The sequence below is a fragment of the Macaca thibetana genome, chromosome X (assembly GCF_024542745.1).
Source record: "Macaca thibetana thibetana isolate TM-01 chromosome X, ASM2454274v1, whole genome shotgun sequence".
Classification (NCBI taxonomy): Eukaryota; Metazoa; Chordata; class Mammalia; order Primates; family Cercopithecidae; genus Macaca; species Macaca thibetana.
The window spans coordinates 84751509-84772949 of NC_065598.1; positions in this window are offsets into that span (position 1 = coordinate 84751509).

A 21441-nucleotide genomic window follows, 5' to 3' on the forward strand; every position below is an offset into this window, starting at 1 on the left:
GAATAATAAAAATGGTTAATTCCTTTGCTCAGAATAAAGGAATAAAGGTAATTAACCCATGAATAACTGTCTCCCAATATTATACAGTTCTAATCAATCCTGTTTTTAAAAGAGAACAGTCTCTCCAATTTAAATCCTTATACATGAACTGAGATTTGTTTTATGGAACAAACTAAGGTCCATCTTAATTAACATATAATGTACATTTCAAAAATGTGTATTATGCAATTTTAGAATGCCATGTTCTATAGATACCAATTGGGTTAAAATTGCTCATACTATTTTTTTAATATCTATGTTTCGGAATGTTCCATTAATTAGGGACAAAGTCTTGTTAAATTATACAATTATAATTTTTTTTAATTCCAAGGATTTTTTTTAATATTCGGAGGGTATATGTGCAGCATGATGCTGATGTTCAATGCATGATTATTCCTATCACCCAGAAAGAGAGCCCAGTGTCCAATAAGTATTTCAAACCTTGCCCCACTCTTGCACTCTCCTGTCTAGTAGTCCTCAGTGTCTACTTTGCCATCTTTATATCCATGAGTACCCAATGTTTAGCTCCCACTTATAAGTCAGACCATGTGGTATTAGGTTTTGTTCCCGTGTTAATTCATTTCAGATAATGGCCTCCGGATGCATCCATGTTGTTGCAAAGGATATAATTTTCTTATTTTTCATGAGTGCTTAATATTCCATGGTGTATATGTATCACAATATCTTTATCCAAACCACCAATGATGCGGCTCTAGGTGGATTCCATGTCTCTGCTATTGTGAATAATGCCATGTCAACATGCAAGTGCATGTGTCTTTTTGGTTGAACAATTCATTTTCTTTTGGAAATGTACCCAGTAATAAGATTGCTGGGCTGAATGGTAATTCCATTTTAAGCTCTTTGAGAAATCTCCATACTGCTTTTCACAGTGGCTAAACTAATTGGCATTCCCACCAACAGTGTATAAGTGTCTCATTATTTCTGTAGCCTCACCAGCATCTTTTGTTTTTTGACTTTTCAACAATAGTCATTCTGACTAGTATTGGATGGCATCCCATTTGGTATTGATTTGCATTTCTCTGATGATTAGTGATGCTGAACATTTTTTCTTATGTTTGTTGGCCACTTGTGCATCTTCTTTTGAAAGTGTCTGTTCATGTCTTTTGCCTACTTTCTAATGGGGTTATTTGTATTTTGTTTACTGAATTCTTTAAGTTTCTTATAGATACTGGATATTATATGTTTGTTAGAGGCATAGGGTATTAGCCAGGATATGCCAGAGAGAAATCACCAATAGTAGTTTATTAGGGAGATTTGGCTCACATGATTACCAGGCGAAATCACACAACAGGCAGTCTGCAAGCTGAGGAAAGAGAAAAGATGTTAGTGGCTCAGTCCAAGTCTAAAAGCCTCAAAGCCAGGAAAGCTGACAGTGCAGTTTGCAGTTTGTGGCCAAAGCCCAAGAGCCTCCAGGAAATCACTGGTACAAGTCCCAGAGTCCTAAGAACCTGAAGTCTGATGTCCAAGGTCAGGAGGAGTGGAAGCAAGAATCTGGCACAGGAAGAAAGAGAGAGCCAGAAGATGTAGCAAGCCAGCTTATACCCTCTTCTGCCTGCTTTGTTCTAGCCACACTGGCAGCCAACTGGATGGTGCCCACCCACATTCAGGATAGGTCATCCTCTCCCAGTCCTCTGACACAAATGTCTATCTCCTCTGGCAACACCCACACAGACACACCCAAAAACAATACTTTACCAGCCATCTAGACATCACTCAATCCAGTAAACTTGACATCTAGTATTAACCATCACACATAGTTTGTGAATAATTTCTCCATTCAGTAGGTTGTCTGTTTAGTCTCTTGATTGTTTCTTTAGCTGTGCAGAAGCTCTTTAGTTTAATTAGGTTCCACTTGTGAATATTTGTTTTTGTTGCAATTGCTTTTGAGGACTTGTAAATTCTTTTTTAAGGCCAATGTCCAGAATAGTTTTTGTTTATTTTCTCATAGGACTCATAGTTGGATTAATTCATTAAGCCAACTTGAGTTAACTTTCATGTGTGCTGAAAGATAGAAATCTAGTTTCATTGTGTATATGGCTAGCCAGTCATCCCAGCACCACTTATTGAATAAGGAGTCCCTTTTCAGTTGCTGATTGTTGTTGACTTTGTCGAAGATCACATGGCCGTAGGTCTGTGGCTTTATTTCTGGGTTCTCTATTTTTTCCCATTGGTCTAAGTGTCTGTTTTAGTAATAGTACCATGCATGTAAAGTACCATTTTATTGCTCTAGCCTTATAATATATAAGTTTGAAGTCAGGTAGTGTGATGACTCCATTTTCCATTTGTTTGTTTTTGCTTTGGATTTCCTTGGCCATACAGGCTACTGGTTCCATATAAATTTTGGAATTAGTTTTTGTAATTCATTGAAAAGTAATGACTTTAGTAGTTTGATCGGAATAGCGTGGAATCTGTAGATTGCTTTGGGTGGTATGGCCACTTTAATGATATTTATTCTTCCAATCTATGAGCATGGAATGTTTTTCCATTTCTTTTTGTTATCTGTGATTTTTTTTAGCAGTATTTTGTAGTTCTCTTTATAGAATTCATTCATCTCCTTGGTTAGATGTATTCCCAGGCATTTTACTTTTTATGGAAGATGTAAATGGGATAGCTTTCTTAATTTTGATCTCAGCTTGACTATTACTGGTGTAATAGAAATGCCACTAATCTTTGTACGTTGATTTTCTTAATCATGGGACTTTACTGAGTCGTTTATCAGTTCCAGGAGCCTTTTCGTTGAGTCTTTTGGGTTTTCCAGGTATAGAATAGTATCGTTAGTGAAGTGAAATAATTTGACATTTTTAAAATTTGAAATTCCTTTTATTTATTTATCTTGTCAAATTTCTCTGACTAGAACTTCCAGATCTTTTTCAGAAGAACTTCCAGAATGTTGAAGAGTAGTAGTGAGAATGAGCATCCTTGTCTTGTTTCAGTTTTCAAGAGGAAAACTTCCAGCTTTTTTCTATTTTGTATAATGTTGGCTGTGGGTTTGTCATAAATGGCTTTTTATATTTTGAAGCTTGTTCCTTTTTTGCTTCATTTGTCGATGGTTTCTATCATGAAGGGATGTTGATTTTACTGAAAGTGTTTTCAAGGAAGAGGTGGAGGAAAATGACAAAATAGAAGGCTCCACTGGTCATCCCCCTCACATGGACCCCAATTTAACAACTATCTACACAGGAAAAAAAAAAAAAAAAAAAAAACTTTGTAAGTACCAAAAATCAAGTGAACCTTCATAGTACCTGGCTGTGACATCATATCACTGAAAATGGCACTGAAGAGATAGAACGAAACAGTCTTGAATCATGGATGCCACCCCTCTGCCACCACCAGAAGCAGTAGTGTGGTACTGAGGGCATCTCTGGGTACTGGAGTAGGGAGAGCAGAGCAACTGTGTGACACTGAACTCAGTGCTTTCCTATTAGAGCAGAAGGGAAAACTGAACTCACCTAACCTGATGGCTGCCCATAGAGGTAGCATTTAAACAAGCTCTAGCTAGCAGGGAATAATGGATCCCAATGGTTGTAACTTGAGCTCCCATAAATCTTGCCACCAATGGCGAAAGTGTACTGGATCTCTTAAGTAAATTTGAAAGGCAGTCTGGATTAGAAGGATTGCAACTCTTAGGCAAGTCCTTGTGCTAAAATAGGCCCACAGACAGTGAACTAGGGGAACACATGACCTACTGAGATACCAGATGGGGAGGCTTAGGAAGTGCTGTCATCAGCCCTCCCCGTAACCCAAGGCTGCATGCCTCATACCTCCAAAAGAGACCCCTTCCATCCACTTTATGAAGGAGAGGGAAGAGTGAGAGGACTTTTACTTACATCTTGGAAATGAACTCAGCAGTAGCAGGATAGAACATTGGTCAGAGTCGTCTGGACCCCATCCCAAACAACAATTCTAGACACAGCCTGGGTCAGAAGGGAACCTGCTGCCTTGAAGGAAGGAACCCAATCTTTCCAGACTTCCTTACCTGCTAACTGAGGAGTCCTTAGACCTTGAATAACCAGCAGCAATACTCACGTACTATGTCTAAGACCATGAGTGAAACACTGACACTTGCTGACTTTGGGTACCAGCAAGGCCACAGAGGGGTAGAGCATCATGCAGGCTCTTGAGTCTCCATTTCCAGGACTTGACTCTTGGATGTCATCTCTGGATCTTCCCTGAGACAGAGGGGAGCCCACTGCCCTGAGAGGTGAGTCCTAGTCCAGGCAGCATTCACCACAAGCTGACTTAAGAGCCTTTGGGCTTTAAGGAACACTGGTGGTAGTCTGACAGCAGTCCCCATGGTCTGTACTGGCAGTAGCTACTTGGTGAGGTTTCTCTGCCTTTGGCAAAAGGAAAGAGTTTGAAAGACTGCATCTTGCAGTTTCAATGCCAGCTTAGCACAGTACAACAGAATAACTGGTAGACTTCTAAGGTTTTCGACTGTAGTCTCTGTCTCCCAAACAGCACCTCTGGACCCACCCACGGCTTGGGTGAACTTGCTGCGTTGAAGGAAGGGACACAGGCCCAGCTGACTTTGCCACCTTCTTATTATAGAGCTGCAGGATTTGAGCAATAATTGGCTGTAGCCAGAGAATATCAGGGTTGCTTGTGTCACTGAACCCCCAGCTTTAGGTGGCTCAGAACATAGAGAGAGAGACTCCATTTGTTTGGAAGAAAGGAAGAGAAGAGAACAAGAGTCTCTGCTTGGTGTTTCAGAGGTTTCTCCTGTACCTTGTCCGTGACCATCAAGACAATATCTCTAGGAGTCTGCAAGAACTACAGTGTTACTGGGCTTGGGGTGCCCCTTAAAGCAGACACAGCCTAGATCACAATATCCAAGTTTTTAAAAATATCTGGAAAGCCTTCCCAAGAAGGATAGGTACAAACAAGCCCAGACTGAGAAGACCACAATAAATACTGAATTCTTCAATGCCTAGATGCTGAAAAACATCTACTAGCATCATCGCCATCAAAGAGAACATGACCTCACAAAATTAACTAAATAAGTCACCAGTGACCAATCGTGAACAAGCATACATATGTGACCTTTCAGACCAAGAATTTGAAATAGCTGTGCTGAGAATATTCAAAGAAATCCGAGATAACACAGAAGACATTCATAATTTTATCAGATATATTAAACACAAATCTTGAAATAATTAAGAAGAATCAAGAAGAAATGTGGGGGCTGAAAAATGCATTTGACATACTAAAGAATTAGAGTCTTTTAAGAGAAAATTTGATCAAGATGAATAAAGAATTAATAAGCTTAAAGACAGTCTTCTTAAAAACACACAGTCAGAGGAGACAAAAGAACAAAGAATAAAAAAAAAAAAAGCACGCCTACAGGACATAGAAAATAGCCTCAAAAGGGCAAATCTAAGAGTTACTGGCATTAAGGAGGAGGTAGCGATAGAGATAGGGGTGCAAATTCATTCAAAGTGATAATAACAGAACTTCCCAAACATAGACAAAGATATCAGCATCCAAGTACAAGAAGAACAACAAAGAGATTTAACCCAAAGAACATTACCTCAAGGCGTGTAATAAATTCCCAAAAATCAAGTGTAAAGAAAAGACCCCAAAAGCAGCAAGAGAAGAGAAACTGATAAAGTATAATGAAGATCTAATACATCCGGCAGAAGAATTTTCATTGGAAACCTTACAGGTCAGGAGAGGTTGACATTACATATTTGAAATGCTGAAGGAAAAAATAATCATTTATCCTGAAAGAGTATATCTGGTGAAAATGTACTTCAAACATGAGGGAGAAATACAGACATTCCCAGACAAACAAAAGCTAAGGGATTTCATTAACGCCGGGTCTGTCCTACAAGAAATGCTAAAGGGAGTACTTCAATCAGAAAGAAAAGGATGTTAATGGGCAGTAAATAATCACCTTAAGGTATAAAACTGACTGAAATAGTAAGTACACAAAAGAGAAAAAAAAAAAAAAAACACTGATTAGTTTGTTCTCACATTGCTATAATCAAATATCTGAGACTGGGCAATTTATTTAAATAAGAGGCTTAATTTGCTTCACAACATCTTTTCAGCTTCTGGGTCAATCTCAGGAAACTTACAATCATGGCAGGAGGCAAAGAGGGAGAAGCAGTTCATGTGGCCAGAGAAGGAGCAAAAGAGAGGGAAGGGGGAGGTTCTCCACGCTTTTAAACAATCAAATCTCATACAAACTCGCTCAATATTATGACAACAGTAGCAAGTAGAGATGGTGATAAAGCATTCATGAGGAATCCATCCCCACTATTCTATCACCTCCAATCAAACCCCACCTCCAACATTGGGGTTTACAATTTGACAAGAGATTTTGTGGGGGCACTAATTCAAAACATATCGTTCTGGCCCTGGCCCCTCCCCAATCTCATTTCTTTCTCACATTGCAAATTATAATCATACCTTCCTCAACAGTTTCCCAAAGTCTTAACTTATTTCAGCATTAACGCAAATGTCTAAAGTCCAAAGTCTCATCTGAGACAAGGTTAGTCTCTTCCACCGATGAGCATGTAAAGTCAAAAACAAGTTAGTTACTCATAAGACACAATAGGGGTACAGGCATTGTGTAAATACCCCTATTTCAAAAAGGAGACATGGGCCAAAAGAAAAGAACTACAGACCCCATGGAGTTTTGAAACCCAGGATGGTAGTCATTAAATCTTAAAGCTCCAAAATAATATTCTTCAATTACATGTCCAGATTCAGGGCAGAATGGTTGAGTGGTAGGCTTCCAAGGTCTTGGGCAGCTCCACCACTGTAGTTTTGCAGGGCTCAGAACCCAAGGCTGCTCTCAAGGGCTGGCATTGTGTGCCAGGCTGAGGGTACAAGCTGCTGGTGGATCTACAATTCTGGGTTCTGGAGAATGATGGACCTCTTATCAGAGCTCCACTAGGCAGTGCTACAGTGAAGACTCTGTGTGAGGCCTCCAACCCCACATTTTCCCTCCACATTGCCCTAGTAGAAGTTCTCCATGAGAGCTCCACTCCTGCAGCAGGCTTCTTCTTGGGCATCCGAGCTTTTCTATATATTCTCTGACATCTAGGCAGAGGCTCCAAAGCCTCAAATCTTACATTCTGTGCACCTGCAGGCGTAAACGACATGGAAGTTGCCAAGCCTTACTGTTTGCACTTTCTGAAGCAGCAACCCTAGCTGTACCCAGGGCCCTCTGAGTCAAGGCTGCAGTCAGAGGATGCAAGAAGCCATGTACTGAAGTTGTTCAGGGCAACAGGGCCTTGGGCCTGGCCCAGGAAGCCATTCTTTTCTTCTAAGCCTCTGGGCCTCTGATGGGAGAGGCTGCCGCAAAGGTCTCTGCAATGTCTTCAAGGCCTTTTAACCATTGTCGTGGCTATCAGCACTTGACTCCTTTTTACTTATGCATGTGTCTGCAACCTGCTTGAATTCCTCCCCTAAAAATTAGCTTTTCTTTTCTACCACATGGCCAGGGTGCAAATTTTCCAAACTTTAACTCTCTGCTTTCCTTTTAAATATAAGTTTGAGTTTTACATATTTTCTTTGCTTATACATATTAGCATAGGATGCTAAACAGCCAGGCCACATCTTGAATGCTTTTCCAATTAGAAATTTTTCCCCCCAGATACCCTAAATTTTTGTTTTCAAGTTCAAAGTTTCACAGATTCTTAGGGCAGGAGCACAATGCAGCCACACTTTTTGCTAAGTCATAACATGCGTGACACTGGCTCTAGTTCCCAATGCATTCCTTATTTCTATCTGAGGTCTCATCAGTTGTCTTTCATTGTCCATATTACTATCAGATATATATATATATCAAACAAAATAGATTTCAAGACAAAAACTATAAGAAACAAATGAGGTTACTATATAATGATAAAGAGATCAATTTTGCAAGAGGATACATCAATTTTAAATATATATACACCCAACACTAGAGCATGCAGATATATAAAGAAATATTATTAGCAATAAAGAGAGGAATAAGCTCTGACACAATAATAGCTGGAGACTTCAACACCCCACTTTCAGCATTGGATATATATTCAAGTCAACAAAGAAACATCAGACTTAATCTGTACCACAGACCAAATGGACTTAATAGATATATAAAGAACATTGTATCCAATGGCTGCAGAATACATGCACTTTTTCTCAACATATGGATCATTATCAAGGAGAGTCAATATGTTAAGTCAAAATGCAAGTCTCAAAATACTCAAAATATTAAAATGATATCAAGTATCTTCTCTGACCACAGTGGAATAAAACTAGAAATTGGCAACAATAGAAATCTTGGAAACTATGCAAATACATGTAATTTAAACAATAGCTGCTGAATGACCAGTGGGTCAATGATGTAATTAAGGAGAAAATTGAAAAATGTCATAAAACAAATGATAATAGACACACAATATACCAAAACCTATGAAATATAGCAAAAGCAGTCCTTTTATACTTTTACTTTTTAGCAGTTTATAGCTATATGTGCCTACATCACAAAAGAGAAACATTTTAAATAAACAACCTAACAATACATCTTAAATAATAAGAGAAGAAAGAGTAAGCCAAACCCCAAATTAGTATAAGAATAGAAATCAGAGCTGAAATGAATAAAATTAAAATGAAGAAAACAATACAAATACCAGTGTAACAAAAAGTTGTTTCTTTCAAAAGTGAAACAAAACTGACAATTTTTTAGCCAGCATAACAAAAATGAAAGAAGATACAAATAAATAAAATCTTAAATGAAAAAGGAAACATTACAATTGATACTGCAGATATTCAAAGGATCATTAGTGGCTACTATGAGCAACCACATGCCAATAATTTGAAAAACCTGGAAGAAGTGGACAAATTCCAAACAAACACAACCCACCAAGACTGAATCATGTAGAAATCCCAAACCTGAACATAACAATAACAAGTAATGACATTGAAGCTATAATAAAATGCCTACAAGTAAAGAAAAGCCCAGGAACCGATTGCTTCATTGCTGAATTCTACCAACCATTTAAAGAATAATTAGTACCAATTCTACTTAAACTATTCTGAAAAATAGAGGAGAAAGGAATAATTTCAAATGTATTCTACAAGGCCAGTTTTATCCTGATACCAAAACCAGAAAAAGGCAGTTAAAAAAAAAAAAGAAGAAGAAGAAGAAGAAAACTACAGGTCATTAATTCCAATGAATATTGGTGCAAAAATCCTCAACACAATATTAGCAAAGCAAATTCAACAATACATTAAGAATGATCATGGTATAGATGAGCAATCATCTTTAGAATCATCATTCATCACAACCAAGTGGGATGTATCACATTACCTGACTTCAAATTATACTACAGAGCTGCAATAACCAAAAAGCATGGTACTGGTATAAAAACAGATAGAAAGACCAATGTAAAAAAAATAGAGAACCCAAAAACAAATCCACCCACCTACACTAAACTCATTTTCAACAGAGGTGCCAAGAATATACACTGGGGAAAAGACAGCTTCTTCAATAAATGGTGGCAGGGAAAATGAATATCTATATGCTGAAGAATGAAACTACACCCCATCTCTCAGCATACACAGAAATCAAATCAAAATGTACTAATGACTTAAATGGAAAACCTTAAATTATTAAACAGCTACGAGAAAATATTGGGGTAGCTCTTCAGCACATTGGTCTGGGCAAAATTGTCTTGAGCCATATCCTATAAGCACAGACAACAGAAGCAAAAATGGACATGTTGGATTGCATCAAGATAAGAAGCTTCTGCACACCATTGTAAACAATTAATAAAGTGAAGAGACAGTCCACAGAATGAGACAAAATATTTGCAAAATACCCATCTGACAAGGGATTAATAACAAGACTATATAAGGAACTCAAACAACTTTATAAGAAAAATAATCCAATAATATGATCAAAAAATGGTCAATAGATTTGAATAGGTGTTTCTGATAAGAAGACCTACAAATGGAAAACAGACATATGACAAAGATATCAACAAAACTGGCCATCAGAGAAATGCAAATCAAAACTATTATGTATTTCCCATTTCATTCCAGTTAAAATGGTTTATATCCAAAAGACAGGCAATAACAAATACTGGCAAAGATGTGGAGAAAAGGGACTCCTCAGACGCTGTTGATGGGAGTGTAAATTAGTATCCCACTATGGAGAAAAGTTTGCAGCATCCTCAAAAAACTAAAAATAGAGCTACCATATGATCCAGCAATCCCACTGCTGGGTTTAAATCCATACTCCCAACCCCCCCAAAAAGAAAATCAGTATATCAAAGAGATATCTGCACCCCCATATTTGTTCCAGTGCTGTTTACAATAGCTAAGATTTGGAAACAACCTAAGTGCCCAATAACAGAAGAAAGGAAAAGAACATAACACTATGAAGTTCCATTCAGCCTTAAAAAAACAATGAGAGGCCGGGTGCGGTGGCTCAAGCCTGTAATCCCAGCACTTTGGGAGGCCGAGACGGGAGGATCACGAGGCCAGGAGATCGAGAGACGATCCCGGCTAACACGGTGAAACCCCGTCTCTACTAAAAAATACAAAAAAACTAGCCGGGCGAGGTGGCGGGCGCCTGTAGTCCCAGCTACTCCGGAGGCTGAGGCAGGAGAACGGCGTAAACCCGGGAGGCGGAGCTTGCAGTGAGCTGAGATCCGGCCACTGCACTCCAGCCTGGGTGACAGAGCAAGACTCCGTCTCAAAAAAAAAAAAAAAAAAAAAAAAAAAAAAAAACAATGAGATCCTGTCATTTGCAACAGCATGGATGAAACCGGAGATCATTATGTTAAGTGAAATAAGCCAGGCACAGAAAGTCAATCATCATGTATTCTCACTTATTTAAGGGATCTAAAATCAAAACAATTGAACTCATGGACATATAGAGTAGAAGGGTTACCATAGGCTGGGCAAGGTAGTTGTGGAGTTGATGTGGGGGAGATAGGGAGGATTATTGGGTGTGAAAAACAGAAAGAAATAATAAGATCTATTTGATAACACAACAGGATGACTATAGTCAATATAACTTAGTTGTACCTATCAAAATAACAAAGACTGTAATTGGATTGTTAGTAAGCCAAAGGATAAATGCTTGAGGGGATGGATAACCGATTCTCCATGATATCATTGTTTTACATTGCATGCCTGTATCAAAACATTTCATGTACCTTATAAATAGATACACCTATTCTATACCCACAAAAATTAAAAATAAAAAACTTAAAAATAAAAATATAAGATCTGGAAACTAAAAAAAACACTTTCTACGTCTATTGAGATGCTTGTATTTGTTTTAAACTTTCTACATCTATTGAGATGCTTGTATATGATTTATTTTTAATTATGTTCATGTGGTAAATAAAATTTATTTGTCTATGTTAAACCTACAGAGCATCCCATAAAACAAGACTACCTGATTATGATGAACGTACTTTTTGATGTGCTGCTGGGTTAAGTTTGTTAATATTTTGTAAAAATTTTTGCATCTATCTTCATGAAGAATATTGTCCCATAGTTTTCTTCTTTGTGTGTGTTTTTGATAGGTTTTGATATGAGGGTGATTCTGGCTTCACAGGATGAGTTATGAAGGAGTCCCTTCTCCTTCAGGTTTTACAAGATATTCCATAGGATTGGTACTATGTCTTTTTGTACATCTGCTAGAATTTGACTGTGAATTAATCTGGTCTGTGGCTTTTATTGGATGATAGGATTTTTTTATCACTAATTCAGTTTTGGAACTATTTGCCTGTTCACAGTCTCATTTTTTTTCCAGTTCAATCTTAGAAGATTGTGTGCTTTCAGTAATTTATCCATTTCCTATAAATTTTCTAGTTTGTGTACATAGAGATGTTCATAATATTCTCTGAGGATCTTTTGGATTTCCATGAGATCAGTTGTAATGTGACCTTTGCCATTTCTGATTGTGTTTATTTGTATCTTTTCTCTTTTATTTTTGTTAATATAGCTAGTGTTCCATTGATTTTGTTTGTATGTTCGAAGAACCAACTTTTAGTTTCATTTATTCTTTGTAGGAAATTTTAGGTTTCACTTCTGTTCAGTACTGCTCTGACTTTAGTTATTTGTTTTTTCTCATGTGGGCTTTGGAGTTAGTTTGTTCTTGTTTTTCTAGATCCCCTAGGTGTGATGTTGATCATTAATTTTAGATCTTTCTGACTTTTTGATGTAGATGTTTAGTGTTGTAAACATTCCTCTTAAGTTTTTGCTGCATCACGGAGATTGTGGTATGTTGTGTGTGTTCTTTTACTTGAAATATTTTTTATTTCTGCTTTAATTTTTTACCAAAAATTCACTCCGGACAAAAATGTTTGATTTCCATGTAATTTTATGGTTTTGAGAAATCTTGGTATTGATTTCTATTTTTATTCCACAATGGTCTGAAAAGATTGTTGGTGATTTTAATTTTTAAAAAATTCATTGAGACTTGCTATGAGGTCAATGACTTGGTTGATAGAGTATGTTATGTGCGGTGATGAAAAGAATGCATATTCTGTAGTTAATTGGTAGAGTATGTTGTAGATGTCTCTTAGGTTCAATATAGAAATTCAGTCCAAAATTTCTGTATTAATTTTCCGACACAATAATCCGACTGATGCTGTCAGTGGGGTGTTGAAGTCCCACACTATTATTGTGTGACTGTTTGAGTCTTTTTGTAGGTCTGGAAGTACTTTTTAAATTAATCTGGGTTCTAAAATGTTGGGTGCTTACATAGGTAGAATATTTAAGTCTTCCTGTTGAATTAAATCCATTGTGATTATGTAATGCCCTACTTTGTCCTTTTAACTGCTTTTGGTTTAAACTCTATTTTACCTGATATAGTAATAGCTACTCTTGCTTATTTTGTTTACTGTTTGCATAATAGATCTATAAATGTTGTTTCATATGAGACAGATGTTTCATAGATAGATGAGCATTTTTTTTTTCATTCAACTTACCACTCTGTGCCTTTTAAGTGGGGTGTTTATAATATGTACATTGAAGGTTAATATTGATACGTGAGGTTTTGACCCTGTCGTTAAGTTGATAGCTGGTTGCTTCATAATTTTTATTTTGTCATTACTTTATTGGTTCTGAGGGTTACGTAGATGCTTTTTTGTGGTAGCAAGTGTTATTCTTTTGACTTAATGTTGAGAATAGCTTAACTAGGTCTTGTAATTCTGGTCTTGTGATGAAATTCCCTTAGCACTTGCTCATCTGCAAAAGATTTTATTTCTTCTTCACTTATTAAGCCTAGCTTGTTGGGATATGAGATTCTTGGTTGCAATTTTTTGTTGTTGTTGTTGTTGAAAATAGGCCCCCAACCTTTCCTGGCTTGTAAAGTTACTGCTGAGAAATCTGCTATTAGTCTGACAGCATTCCCTTTGTACATGTTTGATGTTTTTCTTTAGTTTCCTTGAAATTTTCTTCTTTTGCACTTACCCTGGACAGTGTGACTATATACCTTGGCAATGTTTATTTTGTATAATATGTCTCAAGTGTCCTCTGGCTTTGTTTCGTTTGGATTTCCACCTCTCTAGCAGGATTAAATATATTTTTGAACTATTCTCTTAAATACGTTTTCCAGGTTGTTTACCTGTTTTTGCTCTGTCTCAGGAATGCCAATAATTCATAGGTTTGGTCACTTTGCATAATCCCATATTACCTGTAGACTTGTTCATTTTCTTATTTTTAATTTTTTTTTTCCTGGCTGGGTTTTAAATTTTTTTCTGACAACAGAAAGACTGGTCTTCAAGTTCTGAAATTCTTTCTACTGCTTTGTCTAGTCTATTGAAAAAACTTTCAATTGTATTTTGAAATTCCTTATGCAAGTTTGTTAATTCCAGAAGCTTTGATGGATTTATTTTTAAGATGTGTGTCTTGGCCAGGCGTGGTGGCTCACGGCTGTAATCCCAGCACTTTGGGAGGCCAAGGCAGATGGATTGTTTGAGGTTGAGTTTGAGACCAGCCAGGTCAACATGGTAAAACCCCTACTCTACTAAAATACAAAAATTAGCTGAGTGTGATGGTGGGTGCCTGCAATCCCAGCTACTAGGGAGGTTGAGGCAGGAGAATTGCTTGAACCCAGGAGGCAGAGGCTGTAGTGAGCTGAGATCATGGCACGTCACTCCAGCCTGGGTGACAGAGTGAGACTCCATCTAAAAAAAAGAAAAAAACAAGATGTGTTTCTTCATGTTCTGGATTGCCTTGCAAGTTTTGTGTGTGTGTGTGTGTGTGTGTGTGTGTGTGTGTGTCTTTAATTTTCTACTTTGTCTTGGATCTCATAGAGTTTCCTTGCAATCCGTGCTTTGAATTATTTATCTGTCAGTTCTGAGTTTTCACTTCGGTTAAGGACCACTGCTGAAGATCCAGTGTAATCCTTTTGTGGTGTCACTACATTTAGATTTTTTTATGATGCTTGAATTCTTTCACTCGTTCCTTCTCATCTGGTGATGCTAGCACTTCTACATTTTGTTATTATCTTCATGAGGGTAGGAGGTTTTTTTTTTTTCATTCTTTTCCTACAATATTATTGTTTAGTTGTTTCTTTTCCCTTTCCTTCCGTCCCTGGGGATTGTGATTACAGAGAATGTTGGGTAGGGTATTTCAGCTGTTTCTTAGCCCTGTGCACTTCTGTCATCAGGTTTTATATTGGGCTGTGCATTCTGACCTACAAGCCAGTAAATGGTGGTAATGTGGAGGAGCTGTATGTGGCCAATGTAGCTAGGTATATACTTAATTCTTGCTTACTGGGAAAGCTCTCTGTTGCCTCAGGGAATAAACTAATCCATGGAGTGCACAGTGTTCTGAGCTATCCTCTCAGCCCCATGGCATTAGAGGTCAAGATGGGTGGGGCTGGACTCAGCATGCCCACCTACAGGTCCCCAGGTGGCAGACACAAGTACCATCACCAAGGGAGAATCTTGATGGTGGTCTCCAAGCACTCAGAGGCCAAGCATCCATGCAGCTGGAAACCTTCTCAGCCCTAAGTTCTCTGTCTGGGGAGGGTGGGTGGCCTATGCTCCCAATCCAGGAGAGTGTGTGCTCTATATGCCTGAAGATCTGCCATGGTGTGGAGTATACATGGCCCCACTGAACTGCATTTTTTTCCCCAAGGGAATGGTGAAACAGCTCAGGCTGCTAAATCAGGTGAATGTATGCTCCAACTGCCTGAGATATGCCTGGGCATGGGACATATAGGGTTTCACTTCACCATGGTCTCTGTACGGGAAGGGTGGGTCAAGTCAGCCTGCTGATTCAGGTGAGTGGGTGCTCCAAATACCTGGAGATATGCCTGTGCATGGAGTGGAGAGGGTCATGTTTCACCACAATCTCTGCAAAAACAGGGTGTGAGTTCAGGCTACTGGTTCAGGTGAGTAAGTGCTCTGAGTGCCTGGAGATATGTCTGGGTGTGTAGCAAAGAGGGCCCCACTGCACAATGATTTCTGTGCAGGATGAGTGTGGCAGCTCAGGCTGCCAATCCAAGTGAGCAGGTGTTTTGCATGGCTGGAGAAATGCCTGCGCATGGAGCAGAGAGAACGTGGCTGCATCATGGACTCTGCCTAGGAAGGGTGGGCAACTGAGAGTGCTAAAAAAGGTGAGTGGGTGCTCTACTTGTCTGGAGATCTGCCTGGGCATGCAGTGGAGGAGACCTCAGTGCTCCTATATCTTTGCACAAAAGATACTGTGTGACTTAGGCTGTCAATCTGGACAAGCAGGCCCACCAAATGCCTGGAGATACACCTGGGTATGGAACAGAGAGGGGCCCTCCCTGCACCAGGATCTCTGCACAGGAAGGATGTGGTGACTCACACTTCCAAATCAAGGAAGTGGTATAATTATGATTTCATAATTGCCAATTTCTCCCTTGAATTCAGTCTACTTGCTTTATGATTTTGAATTTATGTTAGTATATACATACACATTAGGGACTATTTTGTCTTTTGGATGAATTGAAATTACCTTTATGAACTGATCATCTTTATCACTGATAATACAGTTTAAGTATATTCCAACTGATAATATCGTCACTATAACCTATCAATTTATTAAAGTGTTTATTGATTTTAGAGATTGATCTCCTTATGTTTCCTAGACTAGAGTGCAGTGGCTATACAGAGATGCAATCCCAGTACTGATCAGCATGGGAATTTTGACCGATTTTCAATCAATCTATTTTCAACCTATCTGTGAACATGCCTTATAGACAACAGAGTTAGATATTTATATTTATTCACTCAAAACACTCTGCATTAAGTGACATAATTTTATTTACTGGAACTACTGGTATGATTAAAATCAGGTCTAACATTTTGCTGTTTTTTCTTTTGTAGCTGTTGTTTCTTCGTTGTTACTTTATGCTTCATTTTCTGGCATTACTTTGGGTTAAATGAATAATTTATTAAAATGCAATTGAAATTATGTTGTATTAGTCTGTGCTCATGCTGCTAATAAAGACATGCCTGAGACTGGGTAATTTATAAAGTAAAGAGGTTTAATGGACTCACAGTTCCACATGGCCGGGGAGGCCTCACAACCGTGTCAGAAGGCAAAGGATAAGCAAAGTCATGTCTTACATGGTGGCAGGCAAGACAGCTTGTTCAGGGAAACTCCCATTTTTAAAACAATCAAGTCTCATAAGACTCACTCACTACCACAAGAACAATATGGGGGAAACCACCTCCATGATTCAATTATCTCCACCTGGTCCCACCTTTGACATGTGGGGATTATTACAGTTCAAGGTGATATTTGGGTGGGGACACAGTCAAACCATATCATATGTTTTAGCATTTAGCTACATCTCTGCATTCTATTATAAGGTTGCTGCATAGATTACAATTTGCATCCTTAACTTTTCTCTTTCTACTCAGTGGTATTACCTTATAACCTCATATAAGCTCCACAATTTTTGCAACTCTATGGGTCTATTGATACTCCTCATACGTTATGCTCCCTTTTATATATTACTTCAATAGTTATTAATCCCACAATAAAATGCTCTAATATTTGCATTAAATAAGGATTTGCATTAAAAATTATGTAATTAAAAGGCAATATATTTTATTTAACCTGGTATTCACTATTTTCATTTTCTTTTTAGTTTTCAGATTATCCATGAGAGTATCCATATATCATTTTCTGTCTGTAGTAGTTGCCTAGGGGGGTTTAACAAATTACCACAATCTGCATGGCAAAATTAAATTTATTTGTTTTCTCACAGTTCTGAATGCCAAAAGTCTAAAATCTGGTTGTCAGAAAAGTCGTTCTCCCCACAAAGCCTCTAGAAAAGAATTTTAAACTGACTTTCCAATTGATGGAACCTAACTTATATCTAGATTTTTAGTTCCAAAGGACATTACAAATGTAGTTTTTAGCTTTCCAGTCTACAAAGTATACAAAGAAACACAAGAAAGATGCTGGAATTGAGGCTGAGTGTGAATTCACCTTATCCCCCAGAAGAATTCATCTGAAATGGAAACAATGTGTAGTCTAATAGAAGAAATACATGATTGAGAACCAAAAAGATTTTTATTTAGTCCTTTAATTAAAAAGTTAGTACCTTTGAAAATGTTAATTACATCTTCCTTTATAATTTATCTGTAAACTATAGTTTTTAGACTACTTCACTATAATGATTTAAAGGTAATATGTTAACAGATATGAAATATTACAATAAATAAAACCTATCTTTTTGTAAGACGAAATATTAATGGATTTGTAATTTCTAATAACAATGAAGAGTAGCTCTACCTGTGATTATAGGAGTGTGCCACCACGCCTGGCTATTTTATTATTTTTATTTTTTGTAGAGACGAGGGTCTCACTTTGTTGTCCAGGATGGTCTCAAACACCTGATCTCAAGTGATCCTTCTGTCTAGGCCTTCCAAAGTACTGGGATTATAGGTACTAGCCCTGCATTTGACCCTAAAAGTATTAACTTATTTAAAGCATCAACTGAAAAGTCAAAAGTTCAAAGTCTTATCTGAGATGCAAAGCCAGTTACTTTTACCTATAAGCCTGTAAGATATTTTTTTTAAGTTTTTTATTTCCAAGATATCATGGTGGCATGGGCATTAGGTAAACATTTTCATTTCAAAAGCAGAAAATCAGGCAAACAAGAGGGGCAGTCGGCCCACAAGCAAGTCTGAAACCCAGCAGGGCAGACATTAATGTTTTGCTTTGTTTTGTTTTTTGAGATGGAGTCTCGCTCTGTCGCAGGCCAGAATGCAGTGACGCCATCTTGGCTCACTGCAACCTCCGACTCCCTGGTTCAAGCGATTCTCCTGCCTCAGCCTCCTGAGTAGCTGGAATTACAGGCACCTGCCACCACACCCAGCTATTTTTTTCTCATTTTAGTAGAGACAGCCATTTTTCACCATTTTGAACAGGATTGTCTCAATCTCCTGACCTCGTGATCTCGTGATCCGCCCGCCATGGCCTCCCAAAGCACTGGGGTTACACGCGTGAGCCTCCGTGACCAGCTGACATTAAGTTTTAAAACTTCAAAATCATCTCCCTTGTCTCCATTTCCCACATCCTGGGGACACAGGTGAGCTCCTGAGGCCTTGTCTAGCTATATCTCTATGGCTTTGCTGGGCACAGCCCACCTGGCTGCTCTCCCAGGTTGGAATCAAATGTCTGCAGTTTTACAAGGCTGAGGCTGTACACGGTCAGTAATTGTACCATTCTTCATTATGGGTGATGACCCTATTTCCACAGCTCCACTAGCCAGTGCCCTGGTGGAGAAACTTGTGGGGGCTCCAAGTTCACACTTTTCCTCTTTGACAATGACTTAGTATAGGCTCTCTGCAGGAATTTGCCCTTACTGCAGTCTTCTGCTTAGGCACACAAGCTTTCCCATACCTCCTCTGAAATCTGGGTGGAAGCTGCCAAGCCTCTGTGGCCCTTGCATTCTCTGTGCCTGCAGGCTTAACACCATGTGGAAGCCATCAGGGCTTATAGATTGTACCTTGTGAAGCAACAGCCAAACCTGTACCCAGGGCCCTTTAAGAAGAGCAGTGGAAATGTAGGGAGCAGCAGCCCAAAGCAGCACAGAGCAATAGTGCTCTGAACCTGACTCCTGAAACCAGTTTTTTCTATTAGGCTTTTGGGCCCGTAATAAGAAGGGTTGCTTTGAACATTTCTGAAATGTCTCTAGAATTTTTTTTTCCCTATTGTTCTACTATTAGCACTTGGCTCCTATTTAGTCACTCTGTTCTCTCCAGCAAGTGGTTGCTCCACAGGCTCTCTTGCCTGAAAACAGTTTTTCCTTTTCTGCCACATGGCTACCCTGTGAATGTTTCAAATGTTTAGGCTCTGTTTCCATTTTAACTATTATAAGTAACAACTTGGTCATTGCTTTACTCCCATATCCAATCATAAGCTCTTAGAAGCAGCCACATCACTTCTTGAGTGCTTTCCTACACACACACACACACACACACACACACACACACACACATATATTGCCAGATACCCTAAATCATCACTTTTAAGTTCAACCTTCCATAGAGTCTTCAAACATGGACAATGCAGGCAAATTCTTTTCTATGGTATAATAAAGGTAACTTTTGCTCCAGGTTCCAATAACTTTCTCATTTGTATCCGAGACCTTATCAGCCTGACCTTCACTACCCATATTTCTAGCACCATTGTAGTCACAACCACTTAAGCAGTCTCTAACAAGTTTCACACTTTCTCTCGTCTTTCTGGTTTTTATTTTTAGTCCTCCAAATTCCTCCAACTTCTGCACATCACCAGTTCTAAATCCACCTCCACATTTTCAGGTATCTTTATAGTAATGTTCCACTCCTCGGTACAAATTATCTATGTCATTCCATTTTGTGTTGCTATAAAGGAATTACTGAGGCTTGATAATTTATAAAGAAATTTATTTGCTTAATAGTTTTGCAGGCTGTACAAGAAGCATGGCATCATTGTCTTCTTCTGGTGAGGCCCGCAGGAAGCTTACAATCATGGTGGAAAGAGAAGAGATACCAACTGTCACTTGGTGAGAAAAGGAGCAAGAATTAGACAGGAGAGTGGTCCCAGACTCTTTTAACATCCAGATCTCAAGTGAACTAATAAAGAATTCCTCATTACCAAGGGGATGGTAAGCACCAAGCCATTTATGAGGGATCTGCCCCCTTTACCCAAACACCTCCCATTAGGCTCAGCAATCAAATTTCAAAATGAAATTTGGCCATGTTATCTGACAGCAGGGATAAAATTTTCACATGAGATTTGGAAGGAACAAATATTCAAACTATATTAAATTATATTAAAATTTAATATAGTATAATTTTAATAAACTTAATAAATTTAATTTATTTTTTATTATTTAAATTTATATATAATATATATAATAAAAATTATTTATTTATTTAATTTAATTATTAAATAAATTTAATATAACTTTAATAAGCTATATTAAAATTCATGAATAATTTTATGTAATATGCATTTTCATAAACTTTTCAAGGACCCCTCGTGTGTACATGAGTGAATGTACATGTATTCCAATAATGGGCAGGGAGCGGTGGCTCACGCCTGTAATCCCAGCACTTTGGGAGGCCGAGGCAGGCAGATCACGAGGTCAGGAGATCGAGACCATCCTGGCTAACTCGGTGAAACTCCGTCTCTACTAAAAATGCAGAAAATTAGCCGGGCGTCACGGCGGGCGCCTGTAGTCCCAGCTACTCAGGAGGCTGAGGCAGGAGAATGGCGGGAACCTGGGAGGTGGAGCTTGCAGTGAGCCGAGATCGCGCCACTGCACTCCAGCCTGGGCAACTGAGCGAGACTCTATCTCAAAATAATAGTAATAATAATGATAATAATAATGACTTTGTGCCAGGCTATATCTGTGGAAGTGAATGGGGAGAAAAGAGGAAGGATACAAAGAACTCACTGAAACCATCTGACAAAAAGGATTGGCTATAGTTGTAAGACAGAAGTTACTTTCAAATTACTTTTTACCATTGCTTCCAGAAACAACCTTAGCACATCTTGAAGAAATGATTTATAAGAGCTGATCATGATCCTGGTTGTGCCACTCTGAATCCAGTTTTGTTCAGAGACAAAGATATAAGACACCTAGAAATGGTTCTTGTCTGTAACCTTTTTTTTTTTTTTCTAGAGAATTTCTGCTCTCACCCAGAGCTATATTGTTTTTGAATTCTATTTTTTGTAGGATATTGAAGTAGTTTGGGAGAGAGAAGCAAAGACATTTATCAAGGAAAAGGAGGAAGTCTTGCAGCCAATGTGTATCAAATGCTAAAAAGCCTGATTTGTTAGCACATAAAAAGTAAAGAGATTTGTTTAAGAAGTAGTATAAATTAATTCTTCAGATAAAAGTTGAAGGAAAACATCTATTCTCTTCACTCCATTTCTGTT